Source organism: Phocoena sinus, chromosome 2, assembly GCF_008692025.1.
Source record: "Phocoena sinus isolate mPhoSin1 chromosome 2, mPhoSin1.pri, whole genome shotgun sequence".
NCBI lineage: Eukaryota > Metazoa > Chordata > Mammalia > Artiodactyla > Phocoenidae > Phocoena > Phocoena sinus.
In genome coordinates this window covers 154178035-154192628 of record NC_045764.1, presented here as the reverse complement: position 1 = coordinate 154192628, position 14594 = coordinate 154178035, and the positions used below count along the sequence as shown (strand labels likewise).

Here is a 14594-nt window from a genome sequence, read left to right as displayed (position 1 = left end):
AATTCTTAAAACCCTTTGAACATGTGGGTTTTAAGAACCACGTTCTCAGGAACAACTAGACTCTGGAAGTACAAGTTCTCTACATAATTATTCTCATTAGTGCCAGTTATTAAGAAGACTGAAATTTAGCTTTCAGATTCCCTCTCCACCAATCTTCCCCCCAGACACTAAGCAGTCACACTTATCATACTTCCTTTCCTCAAATACTACCAGCTTCATAGGCTCCAAAGAACTAACGGCATTCTGCTCGTTGGAACTGATTATCACAATCACCGTGATTAAGATTTTGGTCTAATCGCCTAGTGTTCACAGCTGAGTCCATTATGGAGGCCCCCTGGGTAACTGGATAAATATAATGTTACTGAGACACGACTTCTTGTTCAGTTAAACTCCACTGGAGATCAATATGCAGCCATCTTCCCACGGCAGGCAATAATTAGCACATTAGGCCACTCAGATAATAAATCAGTACTCTGCAGTTCTCTGTTTTTGTTTTTTTTTCTGGTCAAGAATGAATAGGGAATAAGAGGTTGGCTATGGGTCTTCTACTACCTGGGCCTCATGTTCAAAGTTAAAGCAGATCAGTGTCAAACTTGGCCTGGCCTGATCTTAGAGCCTCAGGCTCAAAGAGTTTTGAATTGGGGAGAGATAACTAAAGGCATCTACTGTAAATAGTCCATCATGAACACTAAATTACGTTATACTTTACTACTGCAGATGAGTGGATTTTAAAATGAGTTAATTATCTACAAAGTTAAGATTATATATTGATATTCTGATAATGACAGAGGCTGCAAAGATTGTGATTTTCTTCCCTCAGTCCTGTGAATGACAAGAACCAAAGATTCCCCCTGGCTAGTAATTCTTCCATATACCAGGAAAAAACCAAAAGTAGGACCTGAGATTACTGAAGGTTCCAGAATCCTTCACAGTGCTCTTAGAAGCCTGTATAAGTATTGCCTTAAAAAGTCCTGATATTTATAGGAAAGGTAGTAGGCCCTCTGAAACTTATTTTTAGGTTTTTGGTTGAATTACACAGACCCAAAATCAGGGACATGTTAAAATTTAAAATTAGAAGAGACAGAACATCACTGCTATTTGAATAATCTAATCCTAGTAACCCTTCTACCCACATCCACTCAACACAGCTACCATCTACTCTAGAGGAAACTATAGCCACCACCACAGGCAAATTGATTCTGTAGGGAATAGGATGAATACATGACAGAAGTGGTCCTTAATCTACTCAAAATTCTACTTGTTTTATTCATTGATGACATTTTGCTTTAAAGGAAGGTTCACGTTTTTAACTTAAGCTGCTACCTTGAACTTTACAAAAACTATTCTGTTAGGTCCAACACTCTGCTTTACATCTATTATTTCTAACCCTATTAACAAAATTGGGACTTTTGCAAGGTACATATTGTGAGGTTGTGTTGCATTAATTGCCAAAGGCCACCCAGTTAGGAAGGAAAGGAGCAGGATTTGAACCCACTACTCACTCTCAAGTCCATATTAATTTCTTTTATGTGCCAAGTCATGATGTCTCTCAGTTCTGAATATAAATGTAGTGGGATTTTGGAGAAGTGATCAATATAGACTAAAGTGGTCAGAGAAAACACAAAGGGGAGACTTGGGCTGGACCCTAAAAATTGTACAGGATTTGAAAAGCCATGTCAAGAGGAGGGAAGTTTCTCAGAAGGGAGGAATGAGACTGGCAAGGGCATAATGACCATAGAATAGGCTAGTGACAGTGAGGACACTGGCCTTATTAGAGGGCACGGTAAGCCATGAATCTTAAAGAAAGCTAGTTCAAGAGACAGATTTTAAAAAGTAGATTACTGAAGACCTTGAAAACCAAGTGTGGGGTTTTAACTACATCAAGAGGGGGCCGTAGAAGGTTCACAAGCAGAGGAGTGATTAGACAAAAACGGTGTCCTGGGAAGATAAGTCAGGAATGGGTACACAGGATAGATTTCAGAAATAAAAGCAAGGAGGCCTACGATGGGGAGCTCAAAGCCTGCCAAAGGAAGCAGCAGAGAATCATCTTTAACACACTCTATGTTACCCAGGTGATTTTCACTACCATGGCTTCGAAAGAACTTCAGCGTAACACTCCTCCCTGCCTTGCTCTATGTCTGATGAATCTGCCACCAAAACATTCCATGTGACAAGTAACGCAGCTTTAGGAAATATAGCCGCAATCAAAAATTGCCTAGGAAACCAAATGTAACTAAATGCAAAATGTTACCCCATACTGGGAAATAGCTGTGAGATTTGGTTATAGCTGTGTTTATTGTTCATTAAACTTTATATAATAAGAAAATATGCTAAATTAATTCACATGCAAATTAAATAAGTTAGATGTTGGAAAGACATGTGGTGTGTTGGGATTGGAATAAAGCCTCTACCAGCGCTGAGAGTTTGTTTGGCTAAACTTACTTGTTTTAATACATTCTTTTCCATTTGTTCCATTCTCATGATTTTTCATGAGTCAGGGACACACAGGTACGTGTGACGATGTGTGTGTTGAACTGCAGGCCCTTTGCCAAAGGTCCCCCAGTGCCAGGTCACTGGTGTGAGCTTTAACTAGATGATACACTTAAGCACCGGTATGAAGGAGCCATCTGGGAGTTTCAGGCAGGGAGAGGAGAAAGAAAGATTACCCTTAAGGAAAAATAAATCCCAGACGATGTCTCCCTGCCCAAATCCTTTTTCAGAGATAAAATTATACCCCAAATATTGAGTATTCAGTTCAGATAAAGGGACTTCCTGCTAAATAACCTCAACAGTAGACAAATACCTGATCTGCGGCTCCCTGACACACAGAAACAAAGGTATTTGGATAGAAAAATTATTTCAGAACAATTGGGAAAAAATCCTAAAGGAAATTTGTATTTATTTGTAATATGTATATGTGTACAGGTACTTATTTTTATTTATATAAACACGAATTTGGTTTTACTCATATAAAGATATCTGGGTAAAATTGCAGTTTTACAGTTAGTTGAGGGCTGATTACAAAAAACATCCAGTGAACTGACTAGGAAATAAGGCCCAGAGTCAGATGCTGTTGTTTCCTATCAATGCTCCTGAAAGTGGCTGAAAAGAATCTACTAGGTTTGGATGAATTCTCCCACATAGATATAAAATTTTTGAAATCCAGGGTGTACAAAAATCAAGAAACCTTTGTGTTTTACATTTTTCGATATACAGTGCATCTAAGTTCTTCAATCATGTATTATGTACTAATTTAGGTCAACATAAAACTCAGCAAAAATTGATGAATGATATTAAAGCAGAAGAGTTCTTCTGTCTCACTAGACCTCTAGAGTACTAGAGTGTTTCTAGGAATCTCATCATGTGAAGTAAACCACAACATCTCTCTGGAAGCAAATGCCATGGGAAAAAACTGGAACCCAAGAGGCTCCTTCCCTATACACATTTTAAGGACTCTTTCCCTCAAATTACAATCCACTGCAAAACTATTCCACTTATGTGTAGATGCATCTATGTATAACTGCTCAGAAACTGCAAGGCTTTCTGTGAGAAGGGATAAGGGCAAGAGAGAAAAGAAATAAAAACATCTTGACATTTCCATTTTTCATCCAAAGAAGAAACCTGCGTATCGGGATGCTCATTAGAATTCCTGCATGCCTAAAAGCATTCTTTCTGGCAAGAAAACACCTAGCCCTGGTATAAATGCTATTCACCTCATGAAAAGAACACTAGGACCTTTGCACAACTCAGACTCTGAAAATATGCAAGGCTCAGTCATTCACTCAACAAATATAGTTTGAGCATCTATTATGTGCTTGACACCATGCATAGCCTGAAACAAGGTCATATTAAATAATTGGTAAAATCATGCCTGTTTTTTCTTGTACTTTTATGCATTTTCCAGATTGTCAACAGTGAGCTTGTATACCCTTAATTATCAAAAAAACCTCAGTTAAAACTAAAAAGCATCAACAATGCAAGGTCCCTCCTTTTTTTCTTTTTGTAGATATGCGTCAAAAATAAGCACACGAAAGCATCTAAAGATCAAAATGAGGACAGTCAACAGCCAAAACACTCCCTGGCATAGAAACACCCCCACTTTCCTGAAGAACCCAAATTTTTTGTTTGAAAACACTTCTTAATTTCATTTGGCCAAGAGACATGGATCAGGCGGCAAAGATCCACAGGCCAAAGGTAGGTGAGAAAACAAACTATAATTCTAGGTAAAGAAAATAAGAACTGCTGGCTGCAAGAGCCAAATCCATCCCTGCACCCACTGAGCTTAATCAAGTGTTAGCAGAGGGACTGGAGGGAAAAAGCAATAGAGACCTTATAAATGAAACTCAGATGAAACACTTGATGGAGACACATTTGCGGGTATTTAGCTTGGTGCAGCTTCTTTTGCTATAGAAGGCTGTTTGACTACAGAAAGTCTGTAACTGGAGTTGAAGGATACCCCACACACACACCAAAAAATTAATTAATTAATTAATTAATTTAAAAACCAGGTTCTAGAATATTCTAGGCTACCAGGGCTGTTCCAGAGCTAATGCAAAGCGTTAACTCATCTCTAGAGGTTGTGGTTTAAATCACAGCACACTAGGTGTTATGTCATCAAGCCTATCTTTCCCTTCCCCCAATGTCAAAGTGTAAAGGTGAAGTCAAGTAAAAAGAAACAGGTTGACACCCACTTCCAACCTCAGTAGAGTAATAGTGATTGGATCAGAAACAACTGACCTGAAACAAACAAGAAAAGGACAACAAATGTGAAACAATGGCCTGTAACACACTGGACATCAGGCAAAGGACAGTGATTCCTGAAAGGGAGAAGACAAACACGGTGAGCTGCAAGATTGCCCTCGCTTATGGCCTTGGAGGACGTCTGCACCACGGCACAGGGAAGGAACCCCAGGTGCAGCCCGGCAGACTCCTTCAGATGAGTCAATGGAGCCGAGAGTCAAGAGAGAGCAAGGCAGCCAGAATGCACAGAGGCATGGATGCATCTTAAACACACTCCATGGAGCAAGAGAAAACAGAAATAAAAGACCCCATAATGGGCGATCCCATTTATACATATTCAACAACAGTCAAAACTCATGTATGCTGATACAAATCCAAGTAGTAGGGCTTCCCTGGTGGCGCAGTGGTTGAGAGTCCCCCTGCCGACGCAGGGGACACGGGTTCGTGCCCCAGTCCGGGAAGATCCCACATACTGCGGAGCAGCTAGGCCCGTGAGCCATGGCCGCTGAGCCTGTGCATCTGGAGCCTGTGCTCCACAGTGGGAGAGGCCCACGTACCGCAAAAAAAAAAAAAAAAAAAAAAAAAAAAAATCCAAGTAGTAGTAACCTCACAGAGAAGGAATGACTAGAAGAGGCTCGAGGGATCACTCTGGGAAGATGAAACTGTCCTTTATCTTAACTGGGGTGTTGGTTACATGGCTATAAACATTTATCATAATGCACTTAAGATCTGTGCATTTTGCTGAATGTAAATTTTACCTCAATCAAAAAATGCCCCCCCATGAAAAAATGGTAACAGAAAAATTTAAGGGAAGAGAACCAAATTATATTTATTAGCTCTACTTTACAAGAGAAGATAAAGTCATTTGCATCTCTTTTGCCTTTATATGGAAATGCTAATAAATGGAAATGAAAATAAAAGTAGGAAATTATGTCTATATTAAAAATACATTAAAATTGTACCTGTATGTGACTAACAAGGTAATATAAAATTATCCTCTGTGAACCAATAGGCTCTCAGTGGATTACTACCATCACCATCAATAAGTAACTAGTCAAGCACACCAGAAATAAATGGGCCATAATTAAACATAAGCAATAAAAATAGTCTACGAGGGACTCCCCTGGTGGCACAGTGGCTAAGAATCCACCTGCCAACGCAGGGGACGTGGGTTCAAGCCCTGGTCCAGCAAGATCCCACATGTCGCGGGGCAACTAAGCCCACGCGCCACAACTACTGAGCCTGCGCTCTAGAGCCCATGAGCCTCAACTACTGAGCACTTGTGCCACAACTACTGAAGCCCACCTGCCTAGAGCCTGTGCTCCACAACAAGAGAAGCCACCGCAATGAGAAGCCCGTGCACCGCAACAAAGAGTAGCCCCCGCTCGCCACAACTAGAGAAAGCCCGCGTGCAGCAACGAAGACCCAATGCAGCCAAAACTAAATAAATAATAAATAAATTTATTAAAGAAAAAAAATGGTCTACAAATACAGCATGCTGAAGATGGCTGAAATGAAATTAGCGAGGCCACAGATTGCAACAACTCAAAACAATCCCTGACAAGCTACAGGTCCCAGAAGTGCAGAGACCATTTCTCCTTGAACCGTAAGTCCAAGTATCAACTGGAACTCGTAGAAATGAATACTTCACCTGTGAGGCCCAGCTCGTTTCATGCAGGGTTGTGTAAAACAAAAGCTGCAAGCAGTCCTGGCTCTTGCTGAATCTATATGACACTGTGTGTGTATTAATACCAGCAGTACTGCAGATTTTAGGTACAAAATAGCCCCGTCTTGATATCAGGGGCATTTATAAGCAAGCGTGATTCCCGTGGGCAACAAGCTAGCCACAACCTGCATCTATGAAACTGTTCTGAAGAGTATCAATACCTTCATCCTCATTCTAAGAAGACTCTGGGTTTAATTGCCATCCCCTGGCCTTCTTTTAGACACATTGAATATCTGTGGGCCCAGGAATGAACCACAGATGCAAAGAAATAACTTGGAGCATTCCTTTTGATGCTGCCCACTCGTGAATGCTTCTTTTGTACCTGTCTCACCTTCTGCATCTTGCCAACCATGGTACCAGGCTGCTCCTCCCAGCCTCCCTGACTCCTCTGGACTCAGCCTCTGCCTGCCTAGACCTACCAAACCTGCAACATGGCACCTGCTTGATGGGACTTCTGATCTTACTACCTGAGGAGGTCAATCCTAATGTTGCCCCCTGCCCCCATAACAATGTAACCACTAGAATATACGGGGTAAGCGTTGCCATAAAAGTAGTAAATTTCTGGGGCTAACGTTAATCCCTATGTGTTCAGATGAGTGCTTATTAAGAACATTCCTTGAGGCATTCAGGAGACCTTGGCAGTCAAGAGCCCAGACTATGCGGTCAAATGTAAATCTGAGTCTTTGTCTCCCCACCTAACAGTTTTGTGACCTCCAGCAAATCACTTGACTTCTCCATGTCTCAGTTTCCTCATCTGTGAAACAGGGATCATAAGAATATCTTACTTTCTCGGGTTGTGTAAATGACAAAATGACACAACAAATTTAGCACGGTGACTGGTACACAGTTAAGTGGTTAAAAAATAAAAAGTAATGGCATGAGAGAAATATTCAAGGTAAAAAAGGATTTGTAATTGAACAGAGCATAACATTCTTAACAAAAATTATCTAAAACTTAAGAAAAAGCCTAGGAAAGACACGTGTCCTTTCAATGTCATATAGGGATATTGTTTAACATATCCACAAGACACATGTCCTTTCAATGTCATATAGGAATATTGTTTAACATATCCACACAAGAAATACTTAATTCTACGGGGAAATGTACCTTTGTTTGACATAGGTATTTACTATTAATTAAGGTGCAGAGTCTATGAGATGATACATTAACCTGTAGATTTTTGTTCAGTAAAGACACAATGTTCAGTAGAAAAGATAACATCAAAAGTTAAGAGCTCTTTACCCTGTGAGACATTCACCAGGTTATTTAAACTAAATTTGTATTTTAATATTCTTTTTAATGCCTATAAATATCAGTTCTTCAAATAATCTTTTGCGATCTTATTGTTTACACTTCAACCATATTGTTGTTTCCCCCGTTAAGGAGTTAAATACATTTGGCACACATTCTATTCTATTCATTCTCATTTATATGAGTTATGTTTTAACTTTATGAAAATTACATTTGTATGAGTCATGTTTTAACTTTCTGAAAACTATATTAAAGAGTAGCTAATGGTTCTGTAGGGGCTATTACATGTCATGTCCTGAACTTCACAATTATGAATGTGACTTATCCTTACAACACTCTTATGAGATGGAACATATGAATATTTACATTTTAGAGACATCGAGGTGTTAATTAATTACTAGCACCAAGGTAACACAGCTACTAAACAATGGAGTCAAGATTTCAACGGAAGCCATCCACTCTACATCAACTGTCTCATCCACTATGCTTTATGGCATATATTGAAATTGCAATAAAGTAAGAAAAAAAGATGGGAAATCAGAAGCTGGCCAACTGAGAATGCAAATATAAATATTTGGGGCTATGGGGGGATATTCTGATTCTAAATCTATAATATCTAAAGATGTTCTTGCTAAATGGCCCCATTTAAGTGTTAAGACAGAAACAACTGAAGTGTTCAGAATTCCAGAATGTGATAAAATAAACAACCAAGGACACAGAGCTTCTCTTTTCCAAGCCTATATTCTTATGTATCAATAATTTGGTTGTCTGAAAAGATTTGCCCACCTGAAATTTTAAGCCCTCTAGTCTAGTAATTAGTGCAGATGTTCACTGTGATTATTCCTAATAACGACTAAGTAGTAGCAAATCTAATAATAATGTGAGCTTTCATGTCAAACAAACCTGGATTCAAGTTCTGACTCAGCTACTTCCTAACTGTGTGGCCTCATCTTTCCCACTGTTAAAATCAGGACAATAGTAGTATGGTATTTCTTAGGGACTTTGGGATGATTAAAGGGACAACATCTTTCTAAAGGTCATAGCACAACATTAGGATTTGACAAATATCGAGGGATTTGACAAATATCAAATACTATTTGATTTGACAAGTATCAAATAGTATTAGTTATAATAAAAACTGTTACTACTCCTATTTATGAAGTACTGATCACACTCCTTGTGCTGAAACAAAGGAGGCTAATTCAATTTCATAGTATTAGAGTTAGAATTGGCATTTAAAGCAGTTTGATTCTAAAGCTAGTTAACCTAATGACTATACTATGAAGTCTTTTATAATGTAATAAGTTATATATATTACAAATCAACCTTTTAAAAATATGGTTTATTGTAATTAAACTTCCAAGATAAACGTCTACCAATGGTTCAATGAAATAAGATTTGGGCCGTACTAGGTCTACATCTAGGATCCGGCAAGAGATTCAACACAGGGGGTTCTTCCCCAGTGAACTGGGCACCATCATGTGCATTCTACTGAAGAAAATTAGAAAATCTAATGTTTTTTACACTTTGAAAATGCATATTATGCAATGAGAGCACAGATTTTCACCTGAGTGTAATTTTAACCATACAAATGCTTAGAATAAAGACTGGGAAGAAATCGGTAATCACAACAGCATTTTCTAAATAGGCAGGGGTGGGGCTGAATCCACACAATAGCGAAATACCGTATTCTGACTCAGTGCCAGAATAGGCAGGAACTGAAGAACAGATTCCCTGAGGGAAAAAGTGACCTGCTCCTTAGAATGGGAGCCCTAAGATCTGTGGCAGGAGCGACAGCCAGCTGGAGACCCCAAGGAGAATTAGTCACTCACTCATTCACTCAACACGCGTTGACTGCTGCAGGCTCTGTGCCGTCTCACGGGGAGAGAGGGAAAGGAGCCAGCTCCTGTCTCAGAGAGACAGGAGAGAGCTGTGGGGTGAGACAGCTCACCCCGTGCAGACACCCACTCTTCAGAACTAAGCTCTAAAGGGCTTGACCACCAAAAGGAAGGAATGCTTTCCTCCAGGTCCCTTGGAGCCCATTGAAGAAGGGCCATCGAGGCCCCACCCCTGACTCAGGCGGCTTCCAGAACCTCCCCTGGCTCAAGGAGGGTTGCTGGACAGGTAAAGCCTGAAAACTGAGGTAGGAAGTAAACACATTACCAAAAACATGAATATACTGTAGTCTCGTATCCTGGGAAATTATCGCTATAAATATAACAACATAGGCTCATAACATAATGCCAGGGTACCTATATGGACCCAAGAGACAGAATCAGCATACACACACGTCTGTCCCCTCCCTACACAGTCCCACCCCGCTCCCAACCAGAGGAGGAGTCTTTGAAAGCTCCCCCGATCTCTGACAGTGACAAGTGTTGGCACACGGGTTTATTCACAGGTACAACACCTGGGCAAGAGTATGCCCATGCGATTTGCAAAAGCTTGTGGGGGGCGGGGAAACTGGGAGGAAATAGCCAAAACATTACCAGTGGCTATAGTATATTTCTCTCTGCTTGCTGGAACGCCACATTTCCTTTCCAACCCTAGTTCATACCATATTTGCTTAGGAAGTATTTACAAACTTTTCAAGACTCATTTGTCAATGAAAACTTTTCTAAAAGCAGTAGTTCTTAATGGAGCCTCAACCCCAGGGAGAGTTGATCTCACTCCACCTTATGACCTCTCACTGTATACTGTTCATATTTCTATTAAAGCACGTTCATATGTGTCTTCCCCCATTAGACTGTAACGTCTTTAAGAACAGGAATGTATCCTATTCATGATCATATCTGCAAATAAGAAATGTTTGGTGAGTGAATGAATGAGTAAATGATAAAGTATGTTCTAAGCAGAAAATAGATGTCTTAATAGTGAACTTCTCAAATATGGCCTAGTTGCTGGACAGGTAAAGCATGAAAACAGAGGTAGGAAGTAAACACATTACCAAACACATGAATATGTTGTAGTCTGATATCCAGGGAAATTATTGCTATAAATATAACAACACAGGCTCATAACATAATGCCAAGGTACCTATATGGACCCAAGAGACAGAATTAGCATACACACATGTCTGTCCCCTTGTCTGTGCACTAAGTAATGTGCATATTGCTTATTTTTTTCTGAAGCCTGAATGGAAAATGTGTTTTTAACAGATTTAATCAATATACCAACCTACATTAAAAAAATAAATAAACCCACACAATAAGTAAAAAGCAAAAGGCCAGTGAATAGCCAACAGTGCAGCTTAACAGCCATTCCAGCATAAAACTGTCCGAAAAGGCCCTTCACACGCCACTGTCTGCACAATCCACAGTGGCTTGCTATTGATTTGTTGCAAGCAAAGAACATCTATTATCACACGCCAGCATGAACCAAGCAATTTCTCCAGCAAGTAGCCCACAATGTACATCGCACAATGTAGTGTGGGCACCAGGCTGCTGAAGGTGGGCTGAGAACACACATTTATTCCCATCTTTTCACCCCACAAAGCCGTTATAAACATCCAATCTATAAATCCAAGAACTTGATGTGTGGACTCACATGCCACAGACTGTCCCACATTCACTTCTCCAGGGCACAGAAGCAATAACGAGATTCCAAAATTATACTACTCAAAACAGTTGTCATGAACACGCCTAAAGGTAATAGCTGTGAAGTGTTTAAAATCGCTATTTTCAAAAAGTCCTCCCAAATGATAACTTTTTCGCATATGTGTGGGAATGTGCGAGTGGGCTGGTTTTGCTGAGACCTTGTGTGGAGTTGTGAAGAAGAGAGGAACTCATCAATAGGTTGCCAGTGGGGTTGGCACTGCCATTCAATACAGGAAACGGATCCTGGATTCACCTGATGGTGTAAGGTCTACAACATACTGAAATTGCTCAGACTCTCTGTCCTGATTTAAAATACCAATAAGAACTCAATATCCAAAAGGAATCTCCTTACAAGGACCCTTAAAAGGTTTCCTTCCTTTTGTTGCTCTTAAAATGTAACCCCTACAACACGTCACTAAGTGGTATGCAGGTGGTTCTCACCCTCGGGGAAATCAGCCTCCCTCTGCTTTGAAGTTTTCAGAACTGAGGATATTCTTTGGAGAACGTTACTTGTGTGTCCTTTCATGGATCTTACTGGACCCTACATGAACTCAAAATTGCTTCTGGGATGACTTTGCCCATTGTAGTTTCAAACCAGCCTGAAACATCACCTAATAAAACTCCCTATGATTTTACCATTACATGAAATGGTGGAAAGTCATGTCTTAAAACTAGATAAGACAATTAATAAATCAATTATACCTGAGTTTCCAATCAGATGATTTTTTTTTTCTCTCCAATACAAGGAAATCACTCTCATACAAGGTAACCAGCTACAGAGAATACACGTCATATTTTCACAACCACTTATATCAGTTTTACAGCTATCTTTGTAAGAATGAACAAGAAATTTACCCCACTGGCTCCATCAACCCACCATGCTTTCAAAAAGAATGACGGAATAAAGTTAAAACCATGCAGGCTTGGTCTATTCATACTAAACAAGACACAATTTTTAAATGTAAACTCTACTCATGGAGGCCGCATCTATGTGACAGCACCTCGAAATTGTCAAACAAATGCCAAACCTAGCAAACGGGCAAGAACAAAACAAAGGTTATAAGTGATAGAACCAATTCTAGAGGAAGTGGGCACGACTCTAAAATGCAGACATTTCTTTAGAAACTTGCAAGTCACGTCCAGATATAATTAACTTTTCTACATAAGATGAACTGAGCACTTTATTTTGAAAAATACCATAGTCTAGCCATTTCCCTTTTGAACAAGTTTCAATTCTTGGATATGCAATAATAAATAGAGATGTTTTCATTTCTATTAATTGAGGATCAAGCTGCTGTCCTGAGAAACTGCTCAAGGAAAATGAAAGGATTCAAACAGTTTCCCCCGCAAAAACAACTTTAGCCATTAGATTGAATTTCTAACCAATTCACATGGTCTTATGACAGTATTCTAAGGAATATAATTTATTTTAGACATATGCAACATTCTACAAAACATGCTATTCCCAAGAATCGGGTAAAGGCCAGATTTCCTTGATGTCACTCCACTTACAATGCATGGCCCATTTCTGTTATTTAGGTCAAAGGCAGGCCACCTGTGACATGCATGTTACCAAAGCAACTATTAACCATCTTTGTGCTCTCTCATAGAAGATGCAATCTCTGCTTTTCTCTATATTCCTTCTCTTTCATCCTTCTTCATCTTCTATTCACTTATTTTACCCTTTCTTCTTTCTTTGCAATTTTCCCCACGGCTTTCGCCAATGATAAGCATGAGCCTTTTTCCAATCTGCTGGTGACACTGAGGGTTAATACTCAACTCCTGATGCAAACAAAGCTACCATGATTTGCTGACAAAGGTAGGCACACAGAGTATTAGATAGGTAACATCATCTTGAAGTTGTCTGTGGAGTAGCAAGTTACAACTCTAAGGATCCAGGTTGATACAGAAAATAATAACCTATGACGTAAAGAATTGAGACTGATTTTCTTAGGTGCAACAACTGGCTCTGATGCTAGTTCCCAACGTGAAGTTACCCCAAATACTTCAATACAGAGACATTCGCTGTAACAATTTTAAGCAACCTACCATTTTGATGTATTTGGTTGGGTTTCATTAAAAGTTTACATCTGAACTTCATAGTTACATCACGAGTATCTGAATTCCATATATTCCCCACATTCTGCTATTAAAATGTACTTGCTCACATATCCATGTAGCCATCCAGTCACAGAAGCCCTGGTCCACTCTCCAAGAGGAGAATAGGCAAGTAGATTATTTTAATGATTTGGGCTCAGAAGTCTTTTACAATCAAAAATTCAACTGCGTTGCTTATAGAATAAAGTTCAAAATACATTATCCTAAACCTGGATGCCTTAGAAACGTTTTTGAAGGATGAGAAGCTATTGCCACAAAAGAACGCTGACCTTTCCCAATCCTGGTTCTGGTACTTCATCACACACTGACAAATTGTTCAGGTCAGATAATGCAATATCCTCATCCCAGACTGAGGCACAATCTTTTCTTGGCAAAATCAGACACAATCACAGAAAACTGGAAAGAATCCTGGTTGATTTTTAGCAGAAAACAATGCCTAGCCTGGGTGGCGAAAGGAACTTTTCAGTGAGCAAAAAATGCATACATACCTTCTGAAGACTGTGCCTATTCACCGCAGTTAGCGTAACTTACCTTTCCGTCTTTCCTTTGTGCAGTCTCTTCCTGACCGTGGTTTACTGGGACTGGTATGTATGTGTGACATGGAATAAACTTGTGAGGATAAAGAAGCATTATGCTACCACTTAGGAAATAAGCCTCCCATGCAGACAAATTGGAGTGAAAAGAAAGAGCGTATAGAACAATTCTTCAGGGACTCTGGATGAATCCAATCACTGCCTGTTTTAGAGTGGAACAGTATTTCCAAATCATAAATATGGAAACAGGACTTTCAATAAAAATAATACCAAATAATTGGAAAGAGCCATCTAATGCCAAAGGCTTCTGCAAACAGTGTGTCCTTTGCATTATAAATCCAGAGGCAAACGCTTACACCTAGATCAATGAGGTTCAAAGAATTTTCTCTCTACATTTCCAGATTCCGCACTTGTTTCTCCTTAGTGTATCTTAAGAGACTGACAGGGTACATAAAGAAAAAAGGCCTATGGAAAAAATGGAAAACAGGACAGGAGACAACTACGCACACACAAAAAGTTGAGAAATAAGGAATCAAGGAAAACCAAATAGACATAACAGAGATAGCACTGTAATTGGCGACTGCTCCCACTTGTACAAACTGTAATGTAACTTCAGTATTTGCTCAGATA

At 39.6% G+C, this 14594-nt stretch overlaps 1 protein-coding gene across 11 annotated transcripts in view; it reads right to left on the bottom strand.

Moving 5' to 3' along the window:
• NRXN3 (neurexin 3) overlaps positions 1-14594 on the bottom strand; it is a 1706389-nt gene that overhangs the window by 851441 nt on the left and 840354 nt on the right. The window lies entirely within an intron of this gene.